Genomic DNA, 22,008 nt, shown 5'->3' on the forward strand with positions numbered 1-22,008 from the left:
ATTTCACTTACATGAAAATTGTGTATTTAGAATAAGTGCATTTAAAATATTTTACTTTAAAATGACTGTCTGTCACTATGATGAGTGCTTAACTTTCAAAGGGCTAGTCTAGTGGTTTCATAGCTAATCCTTGCTTTTGAGTAGAGGGCAAAAATACTGTTCATTGCTGGGAAGGGCAGACCAGGTCATTGACATGAAAGGAGGCTTGGTTGAGAGGCTACCTGCTGTCCAAGTTCATTCCATACCAAAAATATATCAGGTGTAATTGTATTTATTTGAGAAGTAACCTGGAGAGGGTACTAGAAGAACAGGAAACTTGCAAAAGTTTAGATTTAACGAATACCAAGATGGTGACCGTACATTTAGCCTGGAGAATTCAAGTACATGTGCCTTTTCACTATCTTTTTTCATATATAAAAAACAATGGTGTACAGATAAGTTTTAAGCTTATAGGTTTAAATCTGTTTTCAGCTGGATGGTATAAAACAGAGACTGAAGTGCGTAAGGCAGCACCTGAAGTATGTTTATTTTCATGTTTACAAATTACATTTTTCACATCCTTTTTAAAGAAAAGTGAATCATTCTCTTCTTTCAAGACATCATATTGGAATAGTACCTTTCTCCTGCAGATGAGTTACGTGTGATTCCTTGTTTGCATTTGCTATTGAAGTAGTTCTGATTAGGCATAAAGGTCATTTGGTGTTTATTCTGTCCACTGATTGGATGTGAACAGGAAACAGAAAAAAGGAAGCTAACATATTATCAGAGAACACGCACACTATAATGCTAGGCAAATTACCGGGGAGGTTCCCCAGGAACACTTGAGCAGATGTGTCATGCTGCAGTGCTGGAAGTGAAATGACAAGCAATACATAAAACTGCACAGGTGAAGATTGCTGGGAGAATCAGCGTTAGCACATAGCTTTAATCAAATGTTGGGATGTAACTAGTGAAAGGATGTACTCTAATAAGATACAAAGGGTATTCTTGTATCCTGAGACAGTGATTCTGCATTTTGGGACTATCCTCCCCAATAGCCACCAGTTGTAATGGGGTATAAATGATTGGCTCAGAATGCTTTGGCCAGTGAAGCACAAATGAAGCTTGAGACAGAAGTGTGCTTGTTAACAGATTGTGTCCCTGCCACAGGCACCATGGAGTCTTCTCTCTTCATTACCTTGCAGATACAGACATATCTCTGTGCTTCTTAACTTGTCTGTCCTGGCCAAAGGCTAACTATTGGCTCTCGGCTTCAGTCAGTGGTATGACAGAAGTAGTAAATAAATCAATGGAGGGACTACTTAGCAAGTGATCATTACGTTCAATGATGTTGTAGTACAGGAGTTTAGGCGATATACTAACCTGCTGTTAATACGTGAAAGGATATCTAGATTATTGTATTACGGAAATAGTAAACAACAGCAAATGTACTAGATATTTATTCTCAAGAAAATAATCCTTGATGCAAATATGTAAACTATGTAATAAAATTGTTCATCACTTACCATTTTATAGTTTATAGCTTTAAAGACCACTAATAGTCTTAGTTTAAGTGACCTTAGCCCAAATCCAGAAATTTCTGATCTTACTGGTTAAGAGTTTCATATGTGCAGAGAAAGAAGGATTGGGCCAAAGAAAAGCTCTTCTGCGTTATTCTATTGTATTCAGCAATTTAGAGCAATTTAGCAATTGCGTTTAGCAGTTGTGGTTAGCTATTTACAAATACAAACACAAACCTGGATGTGGACTATTGCTGTACTCTAAAGCAACCTTGAAATACTTTCAGTGGGCCCTATACCCAGTGGTCTTTAGATTTGCAAAGGACAGAGTTAAATTTGTAAAGTGATTTTTCTTGGCTTAATAATAGGTGTGAGGGGGAAGGTTTAGCATTAGCCCTACCTGCCTACCATTAAAGAACAACTTATTGTGCCTAATACATGGAAAAAAATTGTTTAAGAGCATTTGGTCCATATAAAATACATGACACTAGTAATCAGAAAAGTCAGTAGTGATTGCACTTAAGAGTACCTGAAAATTTGTAACTTTCTATATCCACAGATAATGCTTCAGAAGAAAAACATGTGATTAGTCTCTTCTATCTCATTTTCCTTGATGATTTCTTTTCATGAGGTGTAGTTCAGCCAAGGTTCCAGTGCCAAATATATAATATGTATTTGTTTCCTTTCCCCATGTCTCTAATCAGTCGTGCTTTAAACAAATATTTGAAGTGCTTTTTTACATAACTTAAAGTAACAGCATCATGGAGACCCTTCAATAAGTATCCAATTCTGGGTTTGTTAAATCAGTTATTTAGGACTAGTTCTTGTGTGCATGAAACTGTGGCAATGGATATCTCAGCAGATTTCTACCGTAGTCTAAGAAAGCTGAGAAGAAAAAGCCTTTAGAGAGCCATCTTCCTCCAAAGTGATCTCAGTTCGATGAAATAATTATTCCCCCAGTTCCTCCCTTTCGTGGTGAAGTCAGCAGTGAAGGTGCAAGGGGTGGATGAGGTAAGAAGCCAGTGTACCCGTGGAGCACTTTTTACAATATTTCAATAGGTGAGAGGGGAGAAATAACAGTCAGTCATCTGGATTAGACGGTCCTTGGACCTATTTCCATTTGCTTGTTAAGTACATGAAAAATACTTTTTTACCTCCTCCTCTCTAGAGATGGAGAGAGATGCCAGTGGGACGTCAAAAAGTCCTGGGCACCAAAACCCCATGGAAATGATATTTTGCCTATTTGATTAGTCAGCTGGGTGTCTGCTGATTGAAAATCTGGCCCTCAGCATAAAACCCCTAGAAATGTTTGTAAAGACAATCCAAATCAATCTGCCAAGAGGGCACGTTGACACAATTATAAGCAGCACTTAAAAGTTAGCATTATAAACGCCTGAAAGCATTCATACTTTAATGATTCTTAAAATCTGTGAACATTTACTAAATATCTATTGAAACAATTGATTTCTTTGTGGCATTAAAAATCAGATTATAAAAGGTAGATTTTCATGGTTATGATGATCAAATTTTTTTACCTTGTTTCACTTATATTTGTTTGCCTCAAAGAGGCTCTAATTTCAGTCATGAGGATGATTACTTACTTCAGCCAAATGGCATCTTTTCCTGGTGAGAAGGCAAATGATTGACTTCTGAACTTGTCAGAGAGAATATTTAAAAAACCTTTTAGATGTACAGAATTGGAGAGTAATGTCTAAAATGATTTCTAGCAGAAGCATTAAAAATAAAGCAACAACCATTTATTTCAGGAATTCTGTTTTGAAAAAAAGACATATTTATAGTCTAAGTCCGTGAAATAGTGAAATGCAACATAGCGCTATCCAGAAGGCTCTTCTAGCTCACATCTGGTGTGTGAACGTTGGGAGCACAATAACTGTGTGTTCTACTATCCCAAATTTTGGAAATATTTCCCTACTCTTTCTTCTGAATATCCCTTGCACTAATTCCGTCTTCCTTTTAACTGTTGATTAAATTGGCATTATATCAAGTATTTTAAAAGGAATAAAAAGAGGTATTGTGCTATACAATGTAATTTGTCCATGGGCTTCATTGTCATGAGGTCTGATTGAGGCCAAGTTTACTGGAAGTGCTATAAAAGGAATGGGAGTTTCTATATAAAAGGAGACTCTCCACAGCTGTAGTTAAAATTAAATACCAACAAAAAAAAAAGTAGAATGATACAAATTACAGGCTTTCTAAGTAATTAGGACTTCTTGCCCTTTGCTTGAAGCAACTGATGACATTTGACCACTGTCCCTGATTGAATAACTAACTGAAACAAATATTGATCTTAGTTGAGTAGAGTGGACACAATGCCCTTAAGAATTTCAGCGGAGCAATGTAGATAGTATTAGAGATAAGGTCCTGTACCAAAGTTTTAAAGAATCAAAAAATATAAGAATATTCCAAATGTCAATTCAAGGTCTATTTCTGAATTTTAGGTTTGATCTAGGAAAGGATTTGATCAGACAAAACTGATATATGATTCATATTCCAGCACTGAAATGGAAGCTCTGGAGCTAAGTAGGACTGATCAGTCTCATCCCCACTCAGTCTCACAGGCCCAAAGGTAGTTCGAAGACAAGTTAGACCATGACCTGAGAGCATACAGGAGAAGGAATCAGCCAAATATGTTGACGCTTGCCCTCTAGATAAGAATTCTTGTCAAATCTAGTGATTCAGTGAATGTTTTTGGGGAGCTACACAATTAATTTTAAAAAACATGCATTTTTACCCTACTATAGAATTTTTTTCCTGTTGTAACGCTACTGCATGACTCTCTGCATTTCTGCGTGGTTTGATCCGTACAATCCACTTGTCTCAATGTAGGTACTTTGATGTTCAAAGACCCGAATAGGTTAGTTTTGTTTCTTTCCTCTACAGGAAGTTTAAGAATAGTGCAGTTGGTGATGAGGAAATGATTGTCCTCTTTCCAAACACATTGTGAACACGGAGCTCAGTTCAGTTAGTCTAAGCAGAAAGCATGTTGTGCAGTTTGAGAACATGCTACACACTGATGGATAAATCTGCTGCAGAGAATTAGTGTGCCTGTAACTTGAGAGTACGTAGCTCCAAGTAGCTACCAGTATTTCCTTTGGATATGATGAATAAGTAGCAAATGAAATTCATAGAATTATTTGTAGTTGCTCTGTTCTTAGGAAGAAAGTTTTGGAATTTGCTAAGGAATAAATAAGTTCTGTCACTTTGAAAACCTAAAACATAGTAAACTCCTAGTCTCCTTAAAATAAGAAAAAAGGTTTGGGAGTGCCGTAGATCCAAATTAAAGACTGGGAAACCCATCTGGTTACATAAATACCACAATAGACTATATCATACTGTGAATGGCCAGGCTAAAAGTCGTGATTGGTTTAAAAATCACAAAATTAAAAATTAATAACACCTTTGGGCTTTTTCATTTTTCCTGTCATTTTCTAATCCTGAATACTGCACATAGCTCATATGTTGAAGCTTTTCTAGACAATTGTAAGGGCTAGAAAAAGGGCTGGAAAGCAGCTCTGCGGAGAAGGACCTGGGAGTCCTGGGGGACAACAAGTTGACCATGAGCCAGCAATGTGCCTTTGTGGCCAAGAAGGCCAATGGTCTCCTGGGGTGCATTAGGCAGAGTGTTACCAGCAGGTCGAGGGAGGTGATCCTGCCCCTCTCCTCAGCCCTGGTGAGGGCCCACCTGGAGTACTGTGTCCAGTTCTGGGCTCCCCAGTACAAGAGAGACATGGCACTCCTGGAGCGAGTCCTGCGAAGGGCTACTAAGATGGTGAAGGGACTGGAGCATCTCCCATAGGAGGAGAGGCTGAGAGAGCTGGGACTGTTTAGCCTGGAGAAGACTGAGGCACGATCTTATCAATATGTCTAAGTATCTGAAGGGAAGGTGTCAAGAGGATGGGGCCAGCCTCTTCTCCGTGGTGCCCAGCGATAGGACGAGAGGCAACAGGCAGAAACTGAACCACAGGAAGTTCCGTCTGAACCTGAGGAAAAACTTCTTCCCTGTGAGGGTGACAGAGCACTGGAGCAGGTTGCCCAGAGAGGTAGTGGAGTCTCCTTCGCTGGAGATATTCAAAACGCGTCTGGATGTGATCCTGGGCAATATGCTCCAGAGGACCCTGCTTGAGCAGGGAGGTTGGACTAGATGATCTCCAGAGGTCCCTTCCAACCTCAACCATTCTGTGATTCTGTGAAATGTATTTATTTATTCCAGTTTACTCCAGAAGCAAATTAGAGGTCTTAAGAAAGCGACCAAGTAACAATTAACAAATTCATGAGTGGTGTCAGAACTGCAGGATAGGTCTCCAAGTTATATGACTGAGTCAAAAAAAAAGTTTAAAGTCAAAAGAATTTGTTATATAAACAAAAACCTACTGAAGGGTCAAACATATCAAGTATATAGATATTTCAGAGAACTCGGAGTTCAAATGAATGTTCAGCAACTTTTAGGACTCACCTCAGTGACATAAAAATTTTCACTACATAGCTTCTAATAATAAATTTGATTGTGGAAAACTTGTCCCCTCTCCACCTCGGAAGGTTTACTCAGCTGTGGAGGAGTATACGAGTAGCCAACACGCCTGCTCATACCCTGGCTTATTCTCACTCTGAGTCCAGAGTCCAACTGCAGAAGTAAAGGATGAAGCTGCTTGTTCAGTGGTGTCTGTTTTATGTAAACAGAACAGCCAGGTAGCAACAGTAACCTTGCAGTCTATATACCCTGTGACATCTATTTAAGAATCTGGCTGGATACACAGAGAATAGACATTGGAAAAGATCATTTAAATGTCTGGTGCTATGTAACTCATGGAAGAGCATGGCTAGACATTGTCGTTTGCTCTGGGAGGACTGTAAGGGCAGCCAGGCCTGTTCTCACCACCTGGTTTTATTACAGGCTTTCATTGCTATAGAATAGGTTTGCATTAGTTAAAACAAAAGTGAAAGTCCTTAGTTTCACATCTAGCTCAAGACTTGGTGTCTTCTTACACAGTTTCTAATATGCAGATGAGTAATACAGTAAGAGTTACATCCCAAATTCTTGATCACTGGGATTCCTTCCTGGAAAGATAGTAAAAATATATATACTAGGCTACATTTCAGAAAAAACAGCACACTGACTTCTAACAATAGTAAAATTTAGATCACAGATCATATCCTTTTTTTTCTTTTGTGCTAAGAATTTTGTTTAAAGCAGAATGGAAGTTCTGTTGCAGGAGAAGCGTATTTCAGAAGTGTTCTGCTTAGGATTCCTATTAAAATCTGTGAGTCACTTATCTGATACCTTACACAGTGCTTTGACAGTGTAGTCTGAATTCTGCACAGTTTTGATTAATTGTACAAACATGTCCACTGTGAAAATTTTTAAATCCTGAATTAAGTTAAACATATATTGAAGTATAAGTCAGTGTGTATCGTGCTGTGCTGTATGCCAGTGATTCTATGACTTGGATTAAGTCAACTCTGTGTCTACTCTTATCTCAGTTGATTGAATGATATGCTCTACTTCATGCCTTACTTTGTAGCTCGCACCAGTTTTAATTCTGTGAGATATACAAACGAGGCAGGAAAGCAATGATTGAGAACAGGGAATAGATGTTTTGTTTTAATCTTTGCTTAACGAAAAAAAAGAAAAACAACCAACATATGACTACTCAGATATTATAGGATTTCCCAAAAAGGCAAGGTGTACAATAGGAATACAAATGATAAGATTTTCCCAGAAGATGAAGCAGTGACTTGAATCATGAGTCTCATACACACACACACATTCAGAATCTTCTCCTTACATGTAAGCCATCAGATAAATCTTAAGAAAAAGACAGAACAAAAGACATTTTAAACCCCTTTGCTAGAGGGAATATGGAGTGTTCATACCAAAGCATGAAGATATGATCCATAGATATTGTTCAGTGTATAGGATAATACATCACTCCTTTCAGTTTCAGCTTTACAGGAACCTAATAAAGTGTTTATTATTTCATTACTATGGTCAGTGGGCTAAACTGGCAGGAAATCCAATTCATTCTGCCCCGTTTATAGACAGTGACTGAATCGGGGTCTGAGCTTGAGTAGGAAGACGTTAAACTATTTGTGCCTCAATTTTGCCTCTCTGAAACACGGAAAGCAGAATTTTATGTTTTGAGAAAGAAAGGGATACAAATCAGATGACATATTAACCCGCACAGTGGGTTAAAGATATCCAGTGGTCTGGATTAGACTTTGATGGGAAACTTCTCACTCTGGAGCCAGTTACACTTGCATTGTGGGTTACACTTGTATTGTGGGGAGCCCTGCATACACAACATTCTTCACCAAGGGAGTCGCGGGGGGTTGTTTCATCCAGTGTCAAAATTCACTGGGATTCTTCATGGATGCTACAGGCAGTAGCTACTGTCAATAGACAGTATCTTTCTCTGATAAAAATGAAAACATGTTAAATGAGATATATGTAACCCTTGGGGTTTCCCTTGGACATGTGTGGATATTATGTATCCACATATGTCTCCACACTTATGTGTCTATATTTACCGATGGTGTGTTTATACAAAAAATTTATGTATACAGGTATTGAGGTGAATAATTTACCTCTGATTTTAAGAAATACTTAGGATTCTAATAGAGCTATAGGTAAGGATATCATAGCTGATTTCAGAACAGTCGGAAACACAAGACCGTGCAATTGGAGGATATGGTCATGTGTAGATTAATGTAGCACTAAAAACTGAATTAAAGTAACAATTGTCATTGCTGTTTAGAAGACCCACAGAATACTGTAAGAACTGTGTTCTGGATGAGCCTCCCAGTAACAAAAATTTGGGCAAAAATAAGTAAGTGAAGGAAATACCTGTTAAGCGTGTACCGTGTCTCAGATGAAATATAGGAAGACAGTGACTTTTATTTGGAGTGGAAATACTAATGATGAACATCACACTGTTCCCTGGCATGCTTTCAAACATGTAAATGTCAGCAGAGTCAACAATGAATAAGTATACAACGTGTTAGGTTATGTCTCACTAGGCTAAAACAGTCTTACAATTTATTGCACTATGCCATGCAAGCAAAACAGTATGTGAAGATACCTGCAAGTCAACAAGACACTTATGTGAAAATAATCTATTTTGATTACTAGAAAATATGTATTATTCTTAAAAAAGCAACTTGCTGAAAGCCTCTAAAATGTGCTCCTCCAAGTTTGATTAACTTAACACATATTAGCATATAAAAAGGTCTCAATGATTTCTCACTTTGAAACTGATATCACTGATTGAAATATTAAAAATCCAGCTGTGGTGTTTAGATGTCATAGTCTGTGAAATCTGCATGTACTAGTTAATAATTTATCATGATTTAAAAAACTAAATCTTCATCTGTTACAAATCGGCATAACTGTCATACACAGGATACAGTTTCCATCTCCATTGGTGACTTGGATCTGTGTCTTCAAGCTATACAGACTTTCGTACAAAAGACTCATTTTACATTTCCCTTTATCAGTGTCACAGGAAAAGGTGGATATTAATAAGAAAGTGGCTTGCCAGAAACATGGTAAGGTTGGTATATGCTGCTGCAATGGTATCCAACAGTCATATTATTAAGTTACATCACCACAATCAGCAGCTAAGTCCTGCATAATCACAGCCATTTCCACCTTTTCATTATTGAGGCAACATCTGTAATTCAGACTGTTTTCAGGATACAATATGAATAGATGTATTTCTAAAGTTTGTTTCAGCCATTTTCCAGTAGTAACATAAAATAACACTAAGTAAAATGCTGTTACTTGAAGTTAAGTATAACAGGGCCTAGCAGACTGCTACCATATAATATACATCTTTTGTAAGGATAAAAATAACAATGCAGGTGCTTTCTCACATACATTTCATAGAATCATTATGGTAGGCACTCATTCATGTACATAAAATAATAATCTCACAGTTTGGCCTGCTAAATAGATGTCCGGATTGTGTGACATTGGGAATCAATCATGAATAGCAGTAGCTATATATGGTAGTATGCATGGTAGATTTTTATGCTTTTATGGAGTTCATGTATGCCAGCCTCTTGCTTTCAAGAGCAGCAAATACTCTATCAAATATTTTCTTTAAAAAGAATTCAAATGCAATAAGGAGATATTTCTGTAGCTCTAGTCTGTAACCTTAAGGTATGGAACACAGCACAAAGAAAGAGTAAAACAGATGTACAAATGTAGGGGAAAACAAAGGAGTCGGGTTTGCACAGAATGTTAACACTGCCTTATGGTCACCTTCCTGCTGAGGAGCTTCAGTCGACTGGTGCCTGAGTTTCTCTCACTCTTTTCCTTCTGTACTAAAAGTGAGGTGCTAAAAATTCATAATGTAATCAGCCACTTATGCTTAGATAGCACCGTTCATGGAAACATCTCAAAGCGCTTTACAGTCATTAAAATCAAATGAAAATACTATCTCAATAAATGGAAGACTATGCATTGTAATTCTCATTTGAATATTAACCCAGTCAAAACACTAACTTATTTCTGGAAAATTCTAATAAAAAAGCTAGGTGACAACGTATTTTGTCTTTTTACTATTCTGTAAGGAACAGACTCCTCTGACTGGATTCTGCTCCAGCACACACAAGTAGCTGGATATTATTATTACAGTCATCAGAGCTACTCAGATGTTTAAAATTATGTTTAAACTTAACTACATCACTATCTCAGGTGGGTTATACTGCTGTTAAGATGCTCCTGAAACAGTGTAAATGAGAGTAAAATCTAAATCCTCTATCTACTATGCCCAGAACACAGCTTTATTGATTCCTTACTGTATATTGCATATGCTTAAGAACCAACTCTAAATAAGTTTTTTGCTTCTCCTAGTCTTTAAGCATTTATCTACTTGGTCTTTTTGTTGCCTGGCAATAGCAAATTGCATTAGAGCTGCAGATCCCCTTATTTCTTACTTTCTTTGATCCGTTTCTCTGCTGACACACAGAATGTGCAGGGGATGTGCAGTACCACTCGCCTCGGGGAACTCAGATTTATCCGATCAGTCCAGCTGGTGATGATCCATGTGGTCCATCTCCTTTCTAGTGCAATGTCTTACTCGTTGATATTTTTTGATAATGGTGGCCATGAGTCAGCTTCTTATTTGTTTGTGACAGCATATGGAAATTAGAAAGCAACAGTTAGTGGTTTCTAGTTTTCATCAGTAAAGATATCAATCATTTTGCAAAATGCTCTTTAGCGTAGTCACTCAGTTCTGCTGCAAGCAAGCAGGCAACGTTTGACTGCACTTTGCTGCAAGAAAGCAGCCTGCATGTTCTGTAAGCTGTGCTCCTTTATTTATTATTTGCATCATTTACTAAATTATTGGCATGTGTTCATCCATGACCTCTGCTAGACTGATAGGGAGTTTTTTTTTTCCTGTTTCACAGAGAGACTTTGTATTAACTAGGATTCTTAATGCTGAACAGGAACTAATCAAATAAGGACATATATATCAGTGGATCTCCCTTGTTATTTTTGGATGAAAAATTTTGCAAAGCACATGGCTACGTCTGATCACTTAATTTGATGTTATTTCTTGATTTTCATAAGCTAAAGAGAAGATCCATGTTACTGATTTTAAAGCAGATTTGGGGATATATGAGATTGACTATTTTTAGGGTTTTTTTCTTTTAAACACAAGTCCATTCCTTTCAACTGAAAGCTCCTCCCCAGTTTCAGTTATTGTGAGTTTACAGCTAGAGGGGAAAATAAGATCACCAGATGAAATTAAAAATGCATTGTCAGTCCTTCCAGTGAAGGAATGAAATTATGGATGGAATTATGGAAGGAATGAAATTGTGAATCAATCATCTGAGAGGAAACTGAGAGCATTTGGAGGACAAATAATTCGGCCAGTCCTTCTGCCTGTATTGCTGTGTATGTTTTTTCTCAGCAGAGCTTCTTTTGGAGGTCTCCATGTAGAAACTTCATTTGGAGTTTAACCAGGATTCTTTTCAGCTAAGAAGCAGAGATGGGTGAGGTGAGATACTGTAGCATTACAGTGTTTTGGCTAGGATATTCTAAACAGTGGAGGAGGGAGAAATGAACCTCTGCTTTAAGGCCCATTAGCAGCATAAAACAATATTCTCACACTGTAGGAGATTAGAGCTAACACTTTTCAATTAATGTAAGATAATGTAGCTCCCGGGACCATCATATCAATGACTGATATGGAGTACCTGGAAATCTTGACCAAGATTCTTCCCTCCATTTTATATTCATTCGATTTAATAACGTGATATGATCTCCTCTGTAATTCCCCCCTCATCAACAGTCTTCATGTTAGGAGTAAGAAGTCCTGCTCCTAACAGACGCATTTTCATGATTTCTAAAATGTTTTTCCTTTTTGTTGAACCTGGGGGTATTCTAAACTTGTGAAGAAATGATATTTGGCACTTTTCAGAATATTTTTTAAGATGACTATAGTATTTTCTAGACTAAAATGCAGTATCTTAGTTGTTCTACCACAAAGTAGAACTTGAACATGAAGAAATTGCTAGTGGCAATAGCTAACAATCAATTATGATGATGAAAAAAGGGAAAATAATCACATTGTGTCATCCTAGTGTCTGCATTTCAGATCCAGCAGGCACCTCCCTGAATAAGCTACAGTGAGGGTTAGTGAACTATCTTCACAAAATTATCATTTTACAAGTTTTATTTTAGAAGGCAGCAACTGTATCAATAATATCTGATGGTTGCTCATGCTGAATATGGATATTATCACGATAAATCTGGATGAATTTTATAAGGAGCTCATTACACTACTGTTTTCTGGATATAAATGAAGGCTGGATTTTTTTTGGTTATTCACATTAGCAAAAGACAAATCCACCACTGTTGAATCCTAAACAATTCTGTGACTCTGTGATTCTGTGAATGTTGCCACCAGGTTGCCAGTTCCTGGAAGAATCCTACTAGACAACAGTTTATCAATTCCCAGATAGAGAATCAAGCCCTTTTAACGTTTCTTGCTGTTGTAAGACTGTGGTAATATTGCTCAAATCCAGAAATAGTTTAGCATTTCTTGCTGTAGATGAAGCATCACCATCTGTACAGAACCTGCACAGATGACCGTGCTCCACCACAAAACAACAAAAATGAATGAAGCGTTTAGAAACCAGTGCATAGGCGGCTGAGGAGACAAGATGACTAACATCATCAGAATTAATCGTAAAGCATTGATAGTGCCATTATAGAGAAGAAAGATCTTTAAATTTTAAAGACTGCTTTTTTGGGTCTGTTATGATGGCCCTAATCCAGACTGAACATATGCTTAGTTTTAGGAGCATGAGTTAGTTAATATGAAGGGACTTGGTTACATGCCTAAAATTAAACAGATGTTTTCATATATTGGTGAATCCAGACTTGCTTTCATATAATATGGAAGTTAGCGCAAGAATGAAAATCTTCAAGAGCATATTAAATTTCTAGTTTACATGATTAGAACCTTGGTCTCACTTGCTTTCACTGGGACCATGGCTCCTAAGTCACTTACACATGCATTTCTAAAACCATTATACGGACCAGTAATTATCATGTCTATGTAACTAATTCTCCATACGTTAGCACCAGGACACTCTTGTAAATTTCAGCAGGCATATATCTCACTTTAAAACATTAAAATCTTTCCCTGGGCTATGTTTTTAAAATTCAGTTTATATCATTTAATGACAGTGCTTGTTCATTTCAAACCCCGATTTTGTCTGGTAGTTTATAGTCTCCTTGTGATGTGATCCATGGCGTTTCTGTATTCTGCACAATGTGTTCGGTAAGCTCTCAAAAAGTATATATTGAAAATAAAGTGGAACTCGTTAGTCTACCGAGATACGTAACAAAGATCTTCTGTAGTCAGAATATTCCAACCAAGTTACCGTTGTTCTGAACTCTAACAGAGCCAGAAATTAAGAGTTATTAGGCAGGGCTTGCTGCTTTTCATCCATGCATAGGCAATTTTTTTCTCCTAAGCATATGCAAGTTTATGGTACTAATGGTCCTAAATTTTGGAGAACATGATCTTTCAATATTAGAACATTTAGCACACGGTCTTAAAAGGTGCTGAACATTCTGGTCCTCACTGAACAGATTAGTTCCAAAATAATTCCATTTTAAATTTACATTTTCTCAAAATAGGCAGTCTGGCATGTTCAAGAATTGCACAATAAAAGCCAGTTGCTAATTTACTCAGATGTCAGAAAGCAGGATTAACTCAGAATTCAACTCAGAACTCAGAACTGAGTTCTAGAACTTGGAGAAACTCATGCAATTTGGCATCTGACTAAAACTGAAGTATATGAAAGATCTATTTGAAATATATGTGGCAGAGTATTGCATTGCAGTATGTTTTTCCAGATAAATATTCTAGCTACTTTAAAACTTAAATACCTTTCCGTAGCCTGACACCAATGCAGGTCATCTGCAGATCCGTCCTAAAGTTAATTATGTGACTTAAAGATGGAATACTGCTTGTTTCCTATTCTCTGAAGGGTAATCATCTGTCTCCTTTCTGATCTAAACCCTATTTTCAGATTTAAGATTATTACATGGAAATGGATGTTTCCACAGTCACTTATTTCAATATACTCAATAGGAAAAATACTTTTCCTTAGGAGATGTAATAGAGGGTTATTTTGCAGTTGTCATCCAAACTCCTATTTAATTGTCATCTGCATCTGTCAGCATGAAAAACTGTACATGGCTTTAAAGCCCGGTCATATTTTGCATCAAGATTATGGCTGTGTTTTAATGTTTAAATGTTAGAGATTTTCTGAGCTTGTATTTGCAATATTTGTTTTAATTGGCACAATTTGATCTCATATTTACAATATTGCAGAACTATATTAACTGCTTTTTAATGAAAAGACAAAGTAGGAAGAACAGAGTGACTTCAGTAACATTTTATGCCTACACACAGTGTTTTTTGTAATGATCTGCGGGTGATTCCACCTTGTTTAGAAGAGAGAAAAAGTTTGTCCAAATCCACTTATAAATATCTGACTGAAGTGATGTATATTAAATATATCTGAGCCAGCCTGTTTATTAAGAATTGAATGCAACCTTTGTCTATGAACTAAATACACACCTTCCTCAAAATTGGTCCACTTTATTTTTTCCCAGTTTCATGACCTTTATATTTTTTTCCTCTCCATCCTATTATCCCTCCTGTCTGCTTTTTAGTTTTTATTCTTCTGATCCTCAAATAATTGCAAGCCTCTTTCTATCCAAATTAGCATCTTCCAACTGCTTGTCTCATCAGCTGAATGAAGATTGCCTAGAACAATATGATTTCCTCTGTGCTGCGTGTCCTGAGACCAGCCGTCTCCTCTGACTGCTTTTTCAGTCACTTGAATCCTTCTCTTCCCCCTTTTACACCACAGCTTTTAAAATTCTGTTTCAAAGGTTACAGCAGCTTTAGAATTCATCTGATCCCTTCCTCTTAAAATAAGTCATTGAGCAAATCAAAGGAGGACATTGGTAATCCAGTTAAAAGATCACGAGGAGAAAAAATATTCTAACCACCCAATTCACTGGTGTCCTCTCAGAGAGCAAGAGTGAGATACAAAATTGCTCATGTCTCTGAGGCCAGTCTGTCTCTTTGCTTGATTCCTGCCTGCTTTGGGTCATGCTGTTGATTAGCATGCTGTAGAAGTGAGGGTAAGAAACAAAGGAAATATTCGTAAGACCTTTTGGATCCTTTTTTTCAGTTTAGCCTACTTAAGTCATAGGTCTAGGTGTGCAGAGTGGTGTCCAATAATAGTGAAATGAAACCTGGAACAAATCCCAAATGCAGCAGGACTGAAGTATACCTTTCTGCCTCTATGGAAAGTTGAGGTAGTAAGCAACGCTGACAATAGAGAGGCTCTGACAGCTGAAACACAAGGTTAGCATAGAAGAAAAATGGTTGAAAGTGAGCTAGGGTGATTCATCCCTTATCACTTATCTATCAATCTTAATGTTTTGCTATCTGTCTGCAGGCAATGAGAATCGAGGATAACACCTATTGTCTAATGAATGTTATATTTTTGATCTTCTCACTTTCTTAAAAATTTAAGCTATTTTAAAATAGTTATATCCCTATTAACATTTATAAAAGGAATAAACAAAAAATCAGTGAATCACAACGAATTAGTTTTGTCTCTCTTCCCACGCCTGAGACATCGTCAAGGAAGTTAAGCATAAAACAGAGGAATTGTCAGCTGACTGCTTTGGAGTTGCATATGAAGGGATAGGGTGAACGTACACAGATTTGCATCTATCTTCAGCTGAACTGTGAATATAAAACTTAAGCCAATATTTGATGGACTTCTATATCTATATGTTGCCCATAGCCAAGGAAAGAGGCTAATGGCTTTGACTGCACTGGTCCTATTCCTACCTTGAAGGTCTGGTACACCATTGCATCTGCTTCAATTTTCCCTTTGAAAATGAACTTCAGTAACATTACCCGTATGTATAGATAGTGTGGATAGAAAGTCTCAAGGTTTTTTTAAAAATCCTACATTACAAAGAAAGTTTACATCATTAATGGGAGGCAGTGTTAGTCAGATAGTTTCACAACTCCAAAAACCAACCCAGTCAGACATTTTAGCAAGTGAGGGACTGAGAGAAAGCTGATGTTGTAACAAAGATTAAATGCAAGTAATGCTTTCTAACTCAGTGTCAGTGTGGACTTGATTGAGGCAGCTTGAAAACCGCAACAAGTAGGCTGGAATGAGATGTGCAGGCTGACTGTCTGTGGCAAAGGCAATAAAACCCTTGGCTGCTTAAGACCTAGGGATTTATAAAGAGTGAAAGGTGAGGTGGACAGCTGGCGTGAACAAAATGAAGAACAAGTTCCTGACATAACATCACCAAGGAGCAGTGCCACTATAGTGAAGTGACATTTTGCTGTTCCCAGCTGAAGTCTTCCAGATGTTGTGGCCCAAGCACAATATATGAATAGGGCTTGGCCTCACTGCAAACTTATTTTTAGAGTGACAGAGCGGTCATTTTCATTTTTCTGTACATGTTCAGTGTTCATGGTCTTTTATATTAATGTATCATTTTTAGCAACACCAACAATCAAAAACATATTCAAACTCATTGCTCAAAGCCCAAATTTCCACTTTCTGAATGACCCCTCTGGCACTAATTTAGGAAATCACGAGAACTGCTCACTTTTTGCACGTTGGTAACTCCTACTTTTTATAAGTGAACTCTCCCTACTCCCTATTTAATGTCCAAAGGTCTTGTGTCACACTTGAAGTAAGAGACAGCTGAATTTCAGTAGTAATAGAAACTTATGCTTTTAAGTTCCACCTCAGTAAAGTTTGGAAGGTGCTTTGAAATTCATCTGAATAAGGTGTGACAAATTATGTAAAGATAACATTATTGTCATTGTCTTGGGATTGGGATAGCGCTTGTCTTTCCAATATGGTATTCCTTTGCTGCACAGGATTTAATGGATTCTCAGCTGTTTAAATAGCAATGGTGTGATGCTGTTCCATTTTCTTTACTTCTTTTAAAAATACTATACAATCATACACTGAAGAAGAGGCCCTACAAACGCACTTTCTAGCAGTATTTGTGAGGTCTTTTCTGTGTAGCCATACCTTAGGTACTGTAGGTCCTTACAGACATGCTTGAATAAAATTGGTATCTTTCAATATAGCTGAAAATCTTAAGACATCTTGTGGTACTCAGAATAATATAGATTTTAGCAAGATTAATTACAGCAAAGCAGTAAAGAAACTTGGGCCTCATTTCCTTGTTCTATAGTACAACTTTCACTTGCTCAGCCAGATTTGCACCTCTTTTTCTGAGAGGAATTTTAGAAGCAACATTCAAAGAAGTATGCTGCCATTTCCACATGCTCTTTATGAATTGTCTCACTAGCTTTTTGGGACAAGATAGGTGCCTTGCAGGGACACCCTCCCCACCTCCACCCAGCTTCAAGTAGGAAACTTGTGAATCAGTTTGCTTGTGGCTGAGTTAGCAGTCAATAACTCACTAGTTGTCTTCTCTATAAAGGAAAGAATTGGGAACGGAGCAGGATTCTCTCGTGTCTCCAAGCTGTCACGTTGTGATAAATGGTACAGAACTGCAGAAGAAACCTGCCACTGAGTCTATAGGAGACAATCAAGTGTAGATTATGACTGAATGAACCATATCTAGTGAGTTAAGAACGAAACCAAACCTTTGCTAATTGAAAAAAGAAATGACACTGCAATTTTAGTTCTGACTGTAGCCAACTCATAGTGATTTTCTGTATTGTACACCTACCTTGAGCCACGCTTTATAGAGCTATGCAAACTCATAAAGTGCTCAGTGAGAAAGGCAGAGAAGATACTCCATGTCCATTTTTGACAGCTTGTGTCTTCTTTCTCTTCCATGTTACAGCATGGAGTTACTGAAATTTCTAGTTGTGGTTTGAGCTCACTGAACAGTAGCATCTGGAAGCAGAATAGACGTTAATGGGGACTTTGCTTCAATGCAGACTGAAGGATTTGATCCATGCTTCACTCCAGAAAGAGGATGAAGCATATGCAGAAAATTTTTAATAAGCTGAGTATAGAAAAATAACTTTTCTTTGTTATTTTCATTTTACGTGACATGAAATTATAAATCTGGCATGTTTTCTTACCGTTCAGAGTTAGGAGGGAGAAAAACAGTGGCCCAGATTCAGTGCTAACCATCATTTAATACAATTTACAATTTTCATGTAAATTGCCTTTCCTGACATACTCCTCAGTTTATTACTTACCTTGACATAGATTAAAATAGACTCCTTAAAGGTCCTTGTCATTTTATAGACTAGATCATTATCACTAAGTTGACACTTGCCCAAGCACTGAATATCTAGGTTGACAATAGTGATGCTTAACGTTTAGTTGAGGTGGCCTGTGAGATAGCATTGCTGCAGTCATCAGCCGCTATCGGTGGGGCCTGCAGTTTCTTGTCCAGAGCACACTGCAGTGTGCGATTTCTTTAAACGCTCACCTCTGCATTTAACCTATCACACTGGGTGCAGGTCAGGGAATCACCTAACGCATTTGCTAAAGGGGCAAAAGTAAGAAGTTGGAAGCAGGATCTATTAAAGAGGAAAAGCTTATTTCCACTATTTCTTCCGTATTACTTACTCATCCTATTACTTATGCTGTAACTTGTCTAGTGTTAGAAAATCCTGTGTATGTCTTATTTGAATGTGATCAGGCATGAAATTGTCATTGTTTTTTCTTTTAGATATTAAAATTGTACTTCATTTTGATCCAGTTTTTAAAAGTATTATTCTCTAGACTTTGTTCAGAAACCCTGAATATAAATTTCAAGGCGTATTTATTAACCTTTTTGTAACCATCTATATCCTAGCTTCTGACATAATTCAGAAGAGAAGTGGAAGTTTTACAGGTTCATGACTTCATTTTGGTATGGTTTAGAAAATGAAAATCTTTCCTAGGAAAACAACTATGCTAGCAATGTTTAAATTAAAAAACAAAATCACTATTATAGTGAGTCTGAAATTTCAAAGCACTGTCAAAAGAAATTGAAAGTCAACAAAAACAGTAAGAACAAAGCTTAATGGGAAAAGAACTCATTGGTATAGTTTGATTCTTGCTTGAGTAGAGGTTTCAAGTAAAGAGACTGTCGTTCTTTAAAAAACATTGCACATTTTTTGAACTTTTGGCAATTGCCTTGTGGCATCCAATGTAACCTGCCATCAGATGTCTCCTTAGATCACGTCATTTCCAATCTAATGAGCTATGACAAGTGTAACCTGCTGTGACACTCAAAGGAAATGTTAAAAAATGCACCTGCCTGTGGGTTTTGCTTTTATAGGTTCTAGAGAAAAACAAAAAAAACTTTTAAAGAATTCAAGACCATGGAAACTGAAATGGAGGCTGAAACTAAATGAAGAAAGGAAAAAACCCCAAGACCTAAAGTACTGCTAATTAGAATGTACTATGCATACTACAAGAAAAATACTGATAATCAAGATTAGGAAAAGTCAGTAAGATGTCAAGAATGTTCACGAACAATGTATGGAAGGTTATAGAGGGTTATCTTCCTATAGTAGAGGAAACGATACACAGAGGATCTTATGTACAAATCATGCTATAGATGCAATTGTATTAGACTAGAGCAACTGTTAACCTACTCAGGGATCCTATTGTCCACCAGTGGTAAATGCATGCCTCGGAAAAAATGAGAAGCCTTCATGATGACTTGAACTGCACTGGATTATTTGAGCCAAATAACACTTCCTGACCTGAAGCAAAATCCACTTCATGACCTAACCCCAAAAGTAAAGCATTTAATAGTTCTGTATTCTCCTAGGAAATGCTCACTGCAAAGCGTCTCATCTTTTCCTTGACCCATGCCAAACCACTTGTCTCAAACATACACTGTGCTGGCAAGTTTCACAATAAGTTACATAGCAGTGTTTTATTGTACCTGCCTTAAGTTTGTTTTCTCACACGTCCACAATGTATTGGACTTGGATGGTGTTTTCTTGTCATTACATTCATCATGTCATAATGAGATTTTACATTACACACTTCTTCTTTCAACTAGAGAATCCTGATTAATTTTAGTGTAGTCACCACTAATATTACTCTTATTCTGCAGAATATTTCCAAAGATTAAGTCATGTTTGAAATATGTTTATTGGCCAAATAATTGGTTTAGCTACTTCTTTAGTTGGGATGGGGAGGCAAAGATGAGTTCTTCCCTCTCTTCCCCACTCCTTCCTTCCAAGGGGCAGTATTTTTTTTACCTGTTCTAACCTTGAAAGCAGGTACTATACTGTTTGGAGCAGTTCTGCTCTTTGGAAGTGCGACTTACTGTGAGTTAACAAAGTTGCACATGGAGTGAGATGTTTAAGGTGACCATGAGATAACTTTGAAGAAATTGTGTGTTGACCAAGCCAGGTCAGTAAATGACATGATGACAGGTGAAATCATAGACCAGCACGTCAGAGACAGTGTTGGGGGAATTGTTTGCATGATTCAGATACTTAGCAACGTAAATTAGTCTTACCAAAGCTGGAGAGAATTTCAGACATTTTTGCCGACGAGGAAGTGAAAATCTCTTCTTAGTAGGCAGCAGCTGTCCAAGGACAACATTTTAGAAACAGAAAAAAAGAAAAAGTAACAAAATTGAAAATAATATGAAAATATTATCAAGACAGAATATGAACCAACACTAGTCCCAGCCTGCGTTTACTGTTACTGTACGTTACATGTCATTGTGACTCTATCCATCATTCTAACATATAATATGAAAAATAGGTACAAGTCAAAAGATTAAGAAAGGAATAGAAGCAAAGGAAAACAGAAAAAAGAAATTAGATTGATAAAAATAGAACGATATAGATTAGAGATCTATAAGAAGGCGCATTCTGAAAATATGCAAGACAATGGTATAGATAAGCTAGATTAGAACCTTGTATTTACTCTTCCATATAACACACAAAAAAAGAAATAATTAAATGAAAAAAACAACTTAAAACCAATACACTGAGTCTTCTTTGAACAATGGGTATTCATTGTCGTACACTATACTAAGAATAGGACTTAGGTAATTTGAAGAGGGGAGCCAGTATGTGTAAGAGAAGAACATCAAGAGTTAAAAGAAGAGTTTGAAAAGAAAAAAACCCTTATGATTCAGAGACGGAGCTCGTGAGCCAAGTGAATAGTGATGGCTAGCCCACATGCTACTGCTTGATATTCTACACACTTTTCCGAAGCATGCAATTACTTTTTCTGTTAGAGCTACGCAGGCTACTGGCCCAGATATAGACAATTCCCATATTTTTCATCTTTGAAGTTGTATCATAGATTTCAATACACAATTGTATTAATAATATTTTTGCATATTGTCATGACATGGCAGTATAAATTAGACTTCTTTTGTAATGGGGCTGTTCCGCTTATAAGCCCATGTCTGTAATTCAGAGTTTTCTTTGGAGCAAGGTTCTCTACGTCTTCTGATTTTTTTGGAATGGAATGCAGACTTCTAGGAGCAGTTGCTAATGAGGTCCACACCAGCTGCTGCTTTATTTCCATCTCAGTTTATTAAGTTTTTTATTCATAGTTTAGTCACTTCCACAGCTGTGCAGAAACCTACTCTATAAATATTATTATGGGCTATTCAGTCTGTTGAATTTTGGGCAAAGACACTGGAGAAACAGTAATCATCACAGGGGTTGCAGGCTGCCATGAAAATTTTTCTGGCCCTTTCAAAGCTAGCGGAATTGTCTTTAGAATGCAAATATCACCTAAACTGGATCTATTTGAATAAGTGTAGATGAACCGTGAAAGAAAAAAAGAATTCAGAAATATTTTCTTAGACATTTTAATAGCATGATTTCAGATGTTTTCCTTTTTTATTTATTTCATTTTTGTGCAGATTTGCTGTGAACAGCTAAGCAGCGCTCTCCTGGCATAATTTTTGTAGACACTAGATCAGACGTGAAATTTCAAAATG

At 37.1% G+C, this 22,008-nt stretch overlaps 1 long non-coding RNA gene across 1 annotated transcript; it reads right to left on the reverse strand.

Annotated features, from left to right (window-relative positions):
- Positions 1-9,367: 9,367 nt before the first annotated feature.
- LOC138067895 (uncharacterized) lies at positions 9,368-20,634 on the reverse strand. The gene is made up of 3 exons (XR_011142329.1): positions 20,560-20,634; positions 17,806-17,975; positions 9,368-10,640 (listed from the first exon to the last, which is right to left on the reverse strand). It is a non-coding gene; the product is annotated as an uncharacterized lncRNA (long non-coding RNA).
- Positions 20,635-22,008: the final 1,374 nt, after the last annotated feature.

This window comes from Struthio camelus, chromosome 7, assembly GCF_040807025.1.
Source record: "Struthio camelus isolate bStrCam1 chromosome 7, bStrCam1.hap1, whole genome shotgun sequence".
In the NCBI taxonomy this organism is placed as follows: Eukaryota; Metazoa; Chordata; class Aves; order Struthioniformes; family Struthionidae; genus Struthio; species Struthio camelus.